The sequence below is a fragment of the Physella acuta genome, unplaced genomic scaffold (assembly GCF_028476545.2).
Source record: "Physella acuta isolate Inbredline_101_S28 unplaced genomic scaffold, ASM2847654v3 ptg000025l, whole genome shotgun sequence".
Taxonomy (NCBI): domain Eukaryota; kingdom Metazoa; phylum Mollusca; class Gastropoda; family Physidae; genus Physella; species Physella acuta.
The window spans coordinates 97,132-112,500 of record NW_026731545.1 but is presented as its reverse complement, the minus strand read 5'-3'; the positions used below and the strand labels follow the sequence as shown (position 1 = coordinate 112,500).

At 40.7% G+C, this 15,369-nt stretch overlaps 1 pseudogene; it reads left to right on the top strand.

Moving 5' to 3' along the window:
• Positions 1 to 15,057, top strand: part of LOC131940866 (arylacetamide deacetylase-like) — a 19,282-nt pseudogene extending 4,225 nt beyond the window's left edge.
• Positions 15,058 to 15,369: the final 312 nt, after the last annotated feature.

The window sequence follows — 15,369 nt, the reverse complement described above, 5'->3', positions numbered from 1 at the left end:
AGATACCCAATGACAATGATGTTGAGATGTCCGTAAGATACCCAATGACAATGATGTTAAGATGTCAGTAAAATACCCAATGACAATGATGTTAATTTGTCCGTAAGATACCCAATGACAATGATGTTAAGATGTCCGTAAGACACCCAATGACAATGATGTTAAGATGTCCGTAAGACACCCAATGACAATGATGTTAAGATGTCCGTAAGACACCCAATGTCAATGATGTTAAGACATCCGTAAGACACCCAATGACAATGATGTTAAGATGTCCGTAAGACACCCAATGACAATGATGTTAAGATGTCCGTAAGACACCCAATGACAATGATGTTAAGATGTCCGTAAGATACCCAATGACAATGATGTTAAGATGTCCGTAAGATACCCAATGACAATGATGTTAAGATGTCCGTAAGACACCCAATGACAATGATGTTAAGATGTCCGTAAGATACCCAATGACAATGATGTTAAGATGTCCGTTATACCCAATGACAATGATGTTAAGATGTCCGTTATACCCAATGACAATGATGTTAAGACATCCGTATAATACCCAATGACAACGATGTTAAGATGTCCTTAAGATACCCAATGACAATGATGTTAAGATGTCCGTAAGATACCCAATGACAATGATGTTAAGATGTCCTTAAGATACCCAATGACAATGATGTTAAGATGTCCGTAAGATACCCAATGACAATGATGTTAAGATGTCCGTAAGATACCCAATAACAATGATGTTAAGATGTCCGTAAGATACCCAATGACAATGATGTTAAGATGTCCGTAAGATACCCAATGACAATGATGTTAAGATGTCCGTAAGATACCCAATGACAATGATGTTAAGATGTCCTTAAGATACCCAATGACAATGATGTTAAGATGTCCGTAAGATACCCAATAACAATGATGTTAAGATGTCCGTAAGATACCCAATGACAATGATGTTAAGATGTCCGTAAGATACCCAATGACAATGATGTTAAGATGTCCGTAAGATACCCAATAACAATGATGTTATGATGTCCGTAAGATACCCAATGACAATGATGTTAAGATGTCCGTAAGATACCCAATGACAATGATGTTAAGATGTCCGTAAGATACCCAATGACAATGATGTTAAGACATGCGTACGATACCAAATGACAATGATGTTAAGATGTCCGTAAGATACCCAATGACAATGATGTTAAGATGTCCGTAAGATACCCAATGACAATGATGTTAAGATGTCCGTAAGATACCCAATGACAATGATAAATAAAGGACGTCCCTGGATCACCCAGCTCCGGTAGAATAAAAACATAAATGTTAATGGGTTTCACTAAAGACGAGCCATTACATTTTCTTTCTATAATTTCAATATTAATTAAACTTACTGCCCATTTTACTTAATTAACCTAATTTCCCTAATTATAAAGCGGATGTTAAGTTCCAGAACAACAATGCAATTTTAAAAAAAATTAAATTAATTGAATGCATTCTCTTTTAAAATGTTTGCCTTCATCAAATCGCTAAAAGCTTTTTTAATTGGCAGCACACTTTATGTTGAGGTGCGAAAATATGTTCGGACTGTGCCGTGTTTACGTTTCTCTTGCGTTAAAAGCGCACTTACTTCCTGATAAAGGGAGATAATTTAAGTGATTTTTAAAATACCAACTTAAACTTGGCAAAAGTAATTTAAAGACCTGTTTCACAGAATTTCTGTGGTAGAATTTACCTGTTTTTGAAAATTGTTTAAAAGCGTTGTTCTGTGTTAGAGGATTTTATTTGTGAAATTGTTCTTCTTAAGAGAAATTTTATTATTTAGTTTTGGCTGAATTATGTCATAGTGTTGAGCTTTTTGAGAACTTTTGGTGTACTGCTGGTCTGGCTTTTTAAAAGGTTAAAGTTTTTAGTCACCGGTAAGCATTACAGGACTAACTGACTAAATTTAGTCACTGTTTCAACTGATGACATTCATTACATGCTTCATAAAGTACAGGAATTTGTAAATGTTCATAACTGGAGTCGGTGTGGTGGAAGGGTAGAGACCACCACTACTGAGTTCATCCCGGGTTCGATTCTATAGGACGTCCCCGAGTCCACCCAGCTTTAATGGGTACCTCACATTATCCCTTTGCATACCCAGGTCATTAAAACAGACGAACTCTACTTCATCTGCCACATGAGTCTTGGGCAAGAACTGGGAAAAATTATGATAATTATTGTGTTAATGATGGTGGTGATCGTGATAATTCATACGTCTTGTAAAAATAGAAAACAATTAAAAAATTAAGAGGTTATGGGAAGGGGGGTCTTCAACTTTGACTATCTGGAATCGTTATTCTAAAAGTCAAACATCTGGTAAAATTGTGGATGTTTTTATTTTAAATTGTGGATGTTTTTATTTTAAATTGTGCATGTTTTTAATTTAAATCGTGGATGTTTTTATTTTTAATTGTGGATGTTTTTATTTTAAATTGTGCATGTTTTGATTTTAAATTGTGCATGTTTTTATTTTAAATCGTGGATGTTTTTATTTTAAATTGTGGATGTTTTTATTTTAAATTTTGGATGTTTTTATTTTAAATTTTGGATGTTTTTATTTTAAATTGTGGATGTTTTTATTTTAAATTGTGGATGTTTTTATTTTACATTGTGGATGTTTTTATTTTAAATTGTGGATGTTTTAATTTTAAATTGTGGATGTTTTTATTTTAAATTGTGGATGTTTTTATTTTACATTGTGGATGTTTTTATTTTAAATTGTGGATGTTTTTATTTTAAATTGTGGATGTTTTAATTTTAAATTGTGGATGTTTTTATTTAAATTGTGGATGTTTTTATTTTAAATTGTGGATGTTTTTATTTTAAATTGTGCATGTTTTTATTTTAAATCGTGGATGTTTTATTTTAAATTATGGATGTTTTTATTTTAAATTGTGGATGTTTTTATTTTAAATTGTGGATGTTTTTATTTTAAATTGTAGATGTTTTTATTTTAAATTGTGGATGTTTTAATTTTAAATTGTGGATGTTTTTATTTTAAATTTTGGATGTTTTTATTTAAAATTGTGGATGTTTTTATTTTAAATTATGGATGTTTTTATTTTACATTGTGGATGTTTTTATTTTAAAATTGTGGATGTTTTTATTTTAAATTATGGATGTTTTATTTAAAACGACAAACGGCAAGTACCCGACATGTTTAGTCCGATTCAACATGTTTCTACATCTCTACCCCTACAGGGCTGTCCTGAGCGCTGACCACGACAATGTTGATCAAAGCTGTCGTGCTGTTCCTGGCTGTTTTGGTGGTGGGTGTATCCTTTATTGGCTACACGCCGCTCCCCCCGGGGGTACATGACCCGTACAGAACCCAGCTGTTTATGGGGATGTATAAGCTCCTTGGTTTTGTGGTAAGTTTCAGATAGTCCAACCAGAACTGTACGCTCAATAAAACTTCAACATATTTTTTAACTAGCACATCAGCCATACGTTCTGACGATTATAACCACACCCCACCCCAATACTACGTACATTAATCCAGAAAATTAAGTTGAAATCGGAGTAAACAGCCTATATAATGCTGAACAAATTAGCAATAATACTTAATTGTGTTGGAGGGAATCCATCCCGACATTAAATATTTAGAACGATAAATAAGAAAGAAGAATTTTTTTTTTAGATTGTATTCAAGACGTTTTTAAAATACTAGTGTGTGATCATAGACTACTTTTTGTTTACCCCCATCCCCTTCATCCCCGACTCTCACAGGTCTATACCCCAGTTCCCAGAGAGTGACGTCACTTAAGGATAAATTCATCCTACCACTAGAGCTGACCTTAACTCTTATCCTGACACTATCTTTTCACATAATCCTTATCTCATCACTAACCAATGGATCAGAAGAAAATACTCGTAACTCTCGAAATTCTAATGATAAAAGAAGCAGTGAATATTGTTATACATTTTATTTAAATCGTCCTCGCTTTGGGACTGTTGAGGCTATAGGATTGTGCCCACAATTTCCAACCATTTAGAAGTGAATATGAAAAGAACTTTTTTCTTGTTGTAGGCATTTGGTGTATATGTCTTGAAAAAAAAAAAAACACCTAAAAGCTAGAGGGGTGAGAATTTTTTTATGGCTAGACAGTCTTGGCTCTACGCCGTAAGAAAACTAATTGTTATGTTGACATTTTCAAGAACGAAAATAAACGAAACATTCAGAACATACACGCATTTATCCAATCTGTAATGTTAACTATATTCGCCCACCTCCACCCAAACTCACATTCCCTCCCCTCCACCCAACCTCCCCTCCACCCAACCTCCCCACCATCTAACCTACCCTCCACCCAACCTCCCCTCCACCCAACCTCCCCTCCACCCAACCTCCCCTCCACACAACCCCCACCATCTAACCTCCCTCCACCCAACCTCCCCTCCACCCAACCTCCCTTTCACCCAACCTCCCCTCCACCCAACCTCCTTACCACCCAACCTCCCCTCCACCCAACCTCCCCACCATCTAACCTCCCCTCCACCCAACCTCCCCTCCACCCAACCTCCCCTCCACCCAACCTCCCCACCATCTAACCTCCCCTCCACCCAACCTCCCCTCCACCCAACCTCCCCTCCACACAACCCCCACCATATAACCTCCCCTCCACCCAACCTCCCCTCCACCCAACCTCCCCACCACCCAACCTCCCCACCACCCAACCTCCCCTCCACCCAACCTCCCCTCCACCCAACCTCCCCTCCACACAACCCCCACCATCTAACCTCCCCTCCACCCAACCTCCCCTCCACCCAACCTCCCCTCCACCAAACCTCCCTTTCACCCAACCTCGCCTCCACCCAACCTCCCCACCACCCAACCTCCCCACCACCCAACATCCCCTCCACCAAACCTCCCTTTCACCCAACCTCGCCTCCACCCAACCTCCCCACCACCCAACCTCCCCACCACCCAACATCCCTCCACCAAACCTCCCCTCCACCCAACCTCCCCTCCACACAACCCCCACCATCTAACCTCCCCTCCACCCAACCTCCCCTCCACCCAACCTCCCCACCACACAACCTCCCCTCCACCCAACCTCCCCACCACCCAACCTCCCCACCACCCAACCTCCCCACCACCCAACCCCCCACCACCCAACCTCCCCACCACCCAACCTCCCCTTCACACAACCCCCACCATCTAACCTCCCCTCCACCCAACCTCCCCTTCACACAACCCCCACCATCTAACCTCCCCTCCACCCAACCTCCCCTCCACCCAACCTCCCCTTCACACAACCCCCACCATCTAACCTCCCCTCCACCCAACCTCCCCTCCACCCAACCTCCCGTCCACCCAACCTCCCCACCACCCAACCTCCCCACCACCCAACCTCCCCACCACCCAACCTCCCCTCCACCCAACCTCCCCTCCACCCAACCTCCCCCTCCACCCAACCTCCCCTCCACCCAACCTCCCCTCCACCCAACCTCCCCACCATCTAACCTTCCCTCCACCCAACCTCCCCTCCACCCAACGTCCCCTCCACCCAACCTTCCCAGAGTTTCCTCCAGGCATCTTAGCCCCCCCCCCTCGAAAAATTGTTTAGCCTCCCCTCCACCCAACCTCCCATCCATCCACCCAACCCCCCCCCCCCCCCCCCCGCCCCCCATACAACAATCTGGCTACTTATTAAGACAAAAGACCACCCAAGTATTGAACACAAAATAAAGTTAAAGCTTCAGGCAGTCTTTTCCATATGTTTCCAATGTGTTGGGTGTATACCGTCCATTGCCTAAAGTTATGTGCTACATTATTCTCAACAATGAAATATTTTTTTTTTGTTAGATGAAAGTGAAAGAGTTCCTCGGATTTGGGGATTTCTATAGCCAGTTACAGAACCTCCAACGTCAGATTGTGGTGGAGGGGGATCCCCCGCCTTCATCCAAGTACGGTGATGTCAAGGTTTGTCTCCCTTTTTGGTTGACACAAACTTTTGGTAGAAACCACCTCAGAAACCATGTATTAATTATACTTACGTTGTTTCTTAATTTTTACATTAAAATATGTACTAAAAAGTTCGTGCACAAATAATAAAGCACAGAGGGGGAGCGTTACGTAGGGTTTGGCTGGTATAGTGCAAGGTTGTATAACTCTGCCTAAGATTTTATTAATATTATCAAAAGGACTTGGCCTATCGGTAGAGAGCTAACCCGAAAGTCTCGAGTTCGAATCCAGGTTCAGTTCAGCAGACCGTCCCTGAGTCAACCCAGCTCGGATGAGTACCTATCTCACGTTAGGGAAAACAAATGCGGTTGGGCATAGTGTTGACCACACTATCCATTCATATGCCGATGAGCTCTACTTTATATGCCCTGTGTGTCTTAAGCACGAGCGAGAAATATGATGATCTACTGTTTAAAATGTCTGAATTGAATACTTGACACCACTAGCTTATGAATATCTACTAGTTTTAACCAAAATAATGTAAGACGTTGTATCTGCTTTTAATGAATGCACTTTCTCAAAAAAAATGGTGTGATTCTCATTTTATTTTAAATTTTCGAAGTACACATTGTCTCGTAGTTTGTTTATAGGGGCAGGGTGAGATTATTGACATATGAGTGTTGATTTATGAAAAGATTACATGTAACAAATGGGCCAAGAGATTCCATTTTATTTTATATTCTATCATATGTGAAGGATCTTTTGTGTCCAACCGATTTCAGAATTAAATTGTCTCAACATACTTTATAGCACGAAACTATTCAAATTCCAGTGTACATATTATTTTTTTGAAGCCATATGATTATATTAAATAACTTAATTACATATTGGTTACAATTTTTTATACAAAAAGTCTCCTCAGTCTTAGTACACCAAAATAATTCTTACATGAATAGATCATTAGTGGTGTTGTTTGATGAATGTTGTGAGAATGCTGGTTATTCATAAACCGCAATTATTCAAAAGATATTTTTATAATTTTATGAATAATAAATCTACTGAATGTAGATTAAAGGGGTTTTACAACAGGGCGATTACGCCACGCTTAGAGGCATGCAGCTGCAGTTAGGTAAGAAAAACTATTTTTAAAAGCCAAAATTATCACGTAGAACACAGGTAAAAAAAACTTTTCTCGCGCAGGTAACAAGAGGTAAACTAGCCAGCGTACCTGTGATTTTCTACAGACCTGTCGGTGCCGCGGATGTTTCTCCTGCATTCATTTATCTGCACGGTGGTGGATGGGTGATGGGTACGGCTGGTAAGTTGTGTGTGTGTGTGTGGGGGGGGGGGGTGACTATGATGGTGGTGATGTGGACGGCTGGTAAGTTGTGGGGGGGGGGGGTAACTATGATGGTGGTGATGGGGACAGTTGGTAAGTTGTGGGGGGGGTAACTATCATGGTGGTGATGGGGACAGCTGGTAAGTTGTGGGGGGGTAACTATCATGGTGGTGATGGGGACAGCTGGTAAGTTGGGGGGGGGGGGGGTAACTATGATGGTGGTGATGGGGACAGTTGGTAAGTTGTGGGGGGGTAACTATCATGGTGGTGATGGGGACAGCTGGTAAGTTGGGAGGGGGGAGGATGGGTGATGGGGACAGTTGACGGGCAACTATGATGGTAAGCTGGTTTGGTGCTACTTTTGGGGTAATGGGTAAGCTTGTTGGTAGCCATTGGTGTTCTTTCAATTGTGAGATTGCTGTTAATAGCTTAAAGGTAGTTCTAGGGGTGGGTGAAGCGTGGGATGTTGGAGACAGCGGGTAAGTCCGGGGTTAACATGAAGTAATATCATTAGTTAGCAAACATTCTTATAATGCATGGTACGGCTAACCCAACAGTTACACGTAACATTCTATTCTCTAATAGTATGCCCATTTTCCTGAGGTTTTCAGATGAAAGCGACGCTACAGCCTACGCCTATGCCAAAGCCACCAATATTTTAGTCATCAACGTTGAGTAAGTAGCTAAACCGTAATCGGGTCGGTTAAAGCCCTTGCTTGCTGAAGAGAAAATCCCGAGTTCAAATCACAGGCAGATGAGGATCGATAGCTGGGGACAGCCACTCTTCTAGGAGAGACAACTCCAAAATCAAACAACTGCTGCCTTGTAGTTTGTTCTTGGTTGGACAAAGGCTATTGCAGCAAATACAAAACTAAAAGCATGCTGAAATCGGAGTCAATGGCCATTAATAGCGCATAACCAGTTGACACGTAATACTTAATTGCATTGGAGGAAATCCCTTCCAACACTAGAATTAAGAAGGAAGAAATAACAGTGTTTCGTGTTTTCAATTGCTTATGAAAATTCTATTTACGAAATTTCAGTGTAAAAAAAAGTAACTATTTTTATCAAATTTATCAAAAGACTGGTTAAAACTTTTGCAGAAAATTAATAAATAATTACTCTAAACTATTTCGATAAGCCCTCGCTATCCCATCTAACCTAAACAAACTTGATGAAAATTTAGTGTCACCTTTATTTTTACTATTGAGCCAAAAAATAAGTATTTCTTGCCTAGATACTAAACATATATAATATGTTGTGTTGCTTGTTTTGATTTTATACGTTGCTATGTGTGTGTGTGTGTCTGGTCCGTAACTTGTTCCAAGAAGGACAACTCTAGTGTGTGTGTGTGTCTGGTCCGTAACTTGTTCCAAGAAGGACAACTCTAATGATCGAAATACTTCAGTTACAGGCGAGCACCTCAGTTCCCATTTCCCACTCCAGTCCAAGATTGTCTGGAGGTCACTAAGTACATTCTGAAACATGGGGACATATGGGATCAATGTTAACAAAGTTGGTATTGGGGGTAAGTTGTTGAGTTTAATGTGTGGTGGGTTAAGTTGTCACAAAGTTGGTTTTGAGGGCAAATTATCGCATATTTTGTTTTGTGAGTAAGTCTTTACACAAAGTTGGTTATAAAAATGTTCATTTAGGAAACTTCATATCAAAGATTATTTTAATGGTAAATTGTCACTAAGATGGATTGGGAATATTTGTTGTCACTATGTCTTGGGTACGTTATTATCACAAAAATGGTGTTTGGTTTAAGTTGTCACAAAGATGGTGTTTGGTTTAAGTTGTCTCCCCTAAGAAGACTTGACCCAGGAGTCAGTGCATCGGAGGAAAACAGGAAAACAGAAATACACAGGGATTAACAATAGTCGTGTTAAATAGAAAAAAAGTAAAGATTCCTCTTAAGACCTAGTGATCCATAAGCAGAAGAAGTCGAGTTTATGTTTCTTGACCTCGGCATATGAAGGGATATGGTCAGCACTTTGACCAGCCGCCTTTATTTTCCCTAACGTGAGTTAGGTACTTATCAGAGCTGAGTGGACTCAGTGACATTCCACTGACAGCCGTGTGCTTTTATATAATGCTTGCTTTATAATGTGTTGTCATATATATATATATATATATATATATATATATATATATATATATATATCGATGGTCTCGGTCGCAAACCGTCTAACTCAAAAAAATTCGATTTTCTTTTTTTTACATAAATCAAAAGCCAATATGATTCCCCATAATGCCTGAAAATATTAGAGAAATCTGTAGAATGATTATTGAGATATAATCATTTGAACAAACCACCTATTATTTCTAGCGCTAAAAATCTCGGCGCAAAACGAATATCGCTATATTTGTCAGTACACTTTTGATCGGGAACGCAGTCGCACGCCGAAATCACACAATTTTACAGCACAGCAGTCACAGTACTTATAGGTAAGGATATTTGATTGATTATGTTCAACTATTCTATTACATTTTATCATTTTAAAGAATAATAAACTAATCGTATTTGTTTAATATAGCATATTTCCAGATTTTCAATAACCAAACTGATTTGTTTACATTTTTTTAGGCTAACACAATGCTTTGAAACTAGATCTTCATTCTAGAATCTAAATATCAATCAAAACAATATAATTCGAATTATATTTCCACAAAAATGTGCAATAAATTTAATAATTGTTAATTCACTACTAGCTTGATGATTAAGATACGTGTTAAGAAATGTTTATATGGTAGGTTACAAAATGTTTGGCGTACAGGATCAACGACATGGTTAGTTGTTTTTAGTAGATGCTTTTATGATTAATTTTTCAACAGACAAGCCCATCTCAACACACCAGCCTCTCTCAACATACCAGCCTCTCTTAACATACCAGCCTCTCTCAGCATACCAGCCTCTCTCAACAGACCAGCCTCTCAACATATCAGCCTCTCTCAACAGACCAGACTTACCACATAACAGACCAGCCTCTCAACATATCAGCCTCTCTCAACAGACCAGCCTCTCTCAACAAACCGGACTTACCACATAACAGACCAGCCTCTCTCAACATACCAGCCTCTCTTAACATACCAGCCTCTCTCAGCATACCAGCCTCTCTCAACAGACCAGCCTCTCAACATATCAGCCTCTCTCAACAGACCAGACTTACCACATAACAGACCAGCCTCTCAACATATCAGCCTCTCTCAACAGACCAGCCTCTCTCAACAAACCGGACTTACCACATAACAGACCAGCCTCTCTCAACAGACCAGCCTCTCTCAACACACCAGTCTTACCACATAACAGACCAGCCTCTCAACATAGCAGCCTCTCTCAACAGACCAGCCTCTCTTAACAGACCAGCCTCTTTCAAAAGACCAGCCTCTCTTAACAGATCAGCCTCTCTTAACAGACCAGCCTCTCTCAACATACCAGCCTCAATTGACAAACCAGCCTCTCTCAACAGACCAGCCTCTCGACATACCAGCCTCTCTCAAAAGACTAGCCTCTCTCAACATATCAGTCTCTCTCAACAGACCAGCCTCTCTCAACAGACCAGCCTCTCTCAACAGACCAGCCTCTCTCAACATACCAGCCTCACTCGACAGACCAGCCTCTCGACATACCAGCCTCTCTCAACAGATTAGCCTCTCTCAAAAGACTAGCCTCTCTCAACATATCAGTCTCTCTCAACAGACCAGCCTCTCTCAACAGACCAGCCTCTCTCAACAGACCAGCCTCTCTCAACAGACCAGCCTCTCTCAACAGACCAGCCTCTCTCAACAGACCAGCCTCTCTCAACATACCAGCCTCTCTCAACAGACTAGTCTCTATCAACAGACCAGCCTCTCTTGACATATCAGCCTCTTTCAACAGATCAGTCTCTCTCAACAGACCCGTCTTACCATACAAGTCACCAGCATCTGTCAACTGATAAATCGTAAAGGCACCAGCATCTCTCTACAGACCAGCCTTTCAAAACAGACCAGTCGTAACATTAAGGCACCAGTAACTCACAAGAGACCAGTCTCTCTCAGCAGACCAGTTGTAATAATAAAAGACCAATCTCTCTCAACTGACCAATCATACCCTCCAAGATACCAGCCTCTCCCAACAGACCGTTCTTACCATACAAAAGACCAGCCTCTCTCAAAAGATTAGTCTTATCCTACAATAGACAAGCCTCTCTCAACACACCAGTCTTACCATACAAGACACCAGCCTTTCTTAACAGATCAGTCGTAACATACAATAGACCAGCCTCACATAACACACATTAGACACCAACTTCTCTCAAAAAGACCAGCCTTACCATACAAGAGACCAGCCGATCTCACAAGACCAGTCAGACCTATCAAGAATTAAAAGCGACAAATATTCATGCACTGCAGTACAAGCCTGATGCTACTGTCTACTTCAAAGTGAATTAGCAGATAGCTGGCAATTGCTAAGCTAGGGTCGTAAGATTATGATCTCATCTGTAGCCCCTATCAAGTTGTACAAGAGCAGAAAAAAAAAGATAAAAGCTGTCATATTTGAGCACCTAAAAGCAAGTCATAAACACACCTTTTTATGATGATTTCCCTGATTTTAAAAATATGTTGCCATTTTAATGTTTCTTTATGTGACGTTTATTCAAAGAATAAATCTTAAAAATAAACACATTTTTTTTTGTGTTACATTTTTTGTAAAATAAGTAAACATTAAGTCAGTATTAATGTGATTAGTGTGTTATGTCTCATTCATAATATATCTGACAATACGGTTTCTGTTTTTACTATTATCATTCTAGAAACCCAGCACCCGCCCGATTTAGTAAAATAAACTGTGAGAATAGAAAGATGTAATAAATAAAGCATAACCTTCAACAGTTAACAAGCCTAGTGCTAAATACAGACATAATGAATACAGTCGAAAGCGATAAAGCCATACTAAAACATCTCTATTAAAAATTAAACTGACCCCATAATGTAGAATAAACTCAAATAATTTAAATATGAGCCTAAAACTATAATCTAAAAAATTATGAAGTGTTAATTATAACTTAAAAACATAAACATAACTAAATCACGTTCATTGGACAAAACGAACGAACGCGTCTGAGACCGAAATTCTCGGCTCAAAACAGCTAAGTCTGCGCGCGCACAGATAGACGGTTTGCACCGAGAATTTTAGACCGAGCAAACCGTCTATCTTTTTAAACCTGCTATAATTTTGTAAATATCAACAAAACCCATTTTAAAACGCTACAGTATAGTCGGTGGAGAGTTTCTTCGGAGATATCTTTAAAAAAATTTGTATTAGAGCGATCGAGAAGGAAATAATCAGTTTTTTGTCTCTCCTGTAAAATTTACATTTTCGGAGTTAGACGGTTTGCGACCGAGACCATCGATATATATATATATATATATCTCACAGGTGACAGTGCCGGTGCCAACTTGGCAGCAGCTGTGGCCCTCACTATCTCTAAAGCAAAAACCAAACTACCAGCTCTCAAGTTCCAGGTGCTGTCCTTCCCTTCCCTGCAGGTATTCGATCTCAGGCTGCCGTCTTACCTCGACAACAACGACACACTGCCCATCCTGACGTCTAAGGACGTGGCGGCATTCTACTCCTTGTACCTGGGACTTGGTAAGTGGTCGGTCTCGTTGTTTTACATTATCTAAATAATAATGAGTGAGTAGCGGTCTCATTGGACATGGTAAGTGGTCGGTCTCATGTTCTGTATATCTAAATAATAATGAGTGAGTAGCGGTCTCATTGGACATGGTAAGAGGTTGCTTTCGTTGTTTTACATTATATAATAATGAGTGAGTACTGGTCTCATCTTTCAACTAATGAAGTAAGTTTAAATCTTCTGTAGATTAAGGGCAGGATTGGTGTTAGCTCTATGTCAAGAATAAAAGTAAAATTACAGACGATCGTCAAAAAGTCATTAAAATGGTTAAGTAATTAGTGCGTATATATAATGTGAAAGTGATGGAGGTAGAGTCTGATTTTTGTGACACTCTGGTATGTAGGTGGGGGGGGGGGGGGGGTATTTTAGCCACTAATACGCTTAGCTTTTCTTTAATAACAAATGATAGAGAGTTTCTTTCAGGCATTCCATCATACCTCGTCTACCGCCCCTCCCCATATCGAAATAGGATTTATATATAAAATATATACTCCCCCTTCCCCTCATCCACGAAAGGTTCAAGTGCTCCCCGCCCCTCAGAGAAAAGTGTCTCAAAGAAACACTGGATGGAAGACATGTTATTTTTGGGATGGTTTAGGACTGGGTGGAGGGGGGGGGGGTTATTGATAGTGTTTTGAAATGAAATTTATATAGAAAATATATACTTTTAACAGTGTCCGCCAACCCGAAGAAAGTCTACCTCCCCCCCCCCCCCCCCGAACGAAATGAAATTTATATATTAAATATATACTTTTAACAGTGCCCCCCTCCCCACGAAGAAAGTCTACCGCCCCCCTCCCGCGAAAATTTCAAGTGCTCCCCCCCCCCCCCTCCCGGAGAAAAACGTCTGGAAGAAACACTGAGCATTGGTAGTGTCGAATTCACAAATTATGAATTACTGAAAAATAGAAAATCAAACAACTAAATAGCGGCGTATGCTACATCGCGGTTCAGCTCGTTAAAGTTAAATCATTAAAGGCGGACTACTTTTTTTCCTCCCCAGACAACAACAAAACGGATTACTACGCCAGGGTGATCTCAGAAAACAGACACGTTTCACCCCAGCTCCGAGAGTCCAAGTACTCCGACTACGTCAGCGTGAAGCTCCTCCCCCAGAAGTTCAGAACTCCCAGCAAGAACGTCACCACATCATCACCATCCTCCTACGACACCAACGTTTTCGCCAAAATCAAACACATCATCACCAACCCCATGCTGTCGCCGTTGATGTCCGCAGACTTGACCGGGTTACCGCCCGCGTACCTTCACGCCTGCGAGTTCGATGTCGTCAGAGACGACGCGTTGTTGTACGCGCGCAGACTTCAGGACGCTGGGGTCAGGGTCAAGGTTCATTACGGCCACGGCGGTTTCCATAGCGACACGTCGAAATTCCTTCCGGAGTTCTTGCAGCCTAGGAGTGGCAAGGCGGCTTTTAAGTCCGCTTGTGATTTTATACAAACTATTTTAAAAAATTAAAATAAGTTTTTTTTTAAATAGAATATAAACATATAAATACATTTTAAAATTCACTTAGAATTAGCAGTTTATTAAAAATGTTATGATGGTTATTTTTAAAAATAAGGTGTGTTATTTTATTGACTGAAAGAATTTAGGCAGTTATTTTAATGTGATAATCATGTTAATTAGGCTATTGTTTTGTCTTTATTTTCAAAATGTTTTTTACTGTGATAAATTGTTATGTCATACAGGAGCCTATCTGGGTATGTCACGTTAAAATTTGTGTCGCGTGGGAGCTTGATGAGAGATGCTTGTGTGACGTGAGAGATTGTTGTATCACGTGAGAGATTGTAACGTGAGAGATTGTTGTATCACGTGAGACATTGTTGTTTCACGTCAGAGATTGTTGTATCACGTGACAGATTGTTGTATCACGTGACAGATTGTTGTGTCAGCTAACGAGCCTCATCTGTCAGAGAATTCGAACTCAAGACTTTTCGGTTAGCAACCATGAACGTTACCGACTCTACCACGCCGATGCAGAGGCGTAGCGACCCTTCCCGGCGCCCGGGGACAAACTTTTCGATTTGCACCCCCCCCCCTCGAGATTTCGATTTGCACGCCCCCCCCCCCCCAAACTTTCGATTTGCACCCCCCCCCCCCTCGAGATTTTGATTTGCAACCACCCCCCCCCCCCCCTTTCAATTTGCAGCCCCCTCAACCTTTCAATTTATTTTTCCAACCCATTTTGGCGCCCCCTAAGCTCGGCGCCCGGGGACATATGTCCCCCTTTCCGCCCCCCCCCCGCCCCCCCTCGCTACGCTACTGCGCCGATGGCCCCAACGATGAGTGATGCATGGTGCTTGGAGAGAAGTAGAAAAAAAAAGATTTTTTTTTATTGTGCTTACACTTTCTAGATCTATTGCCTTTGT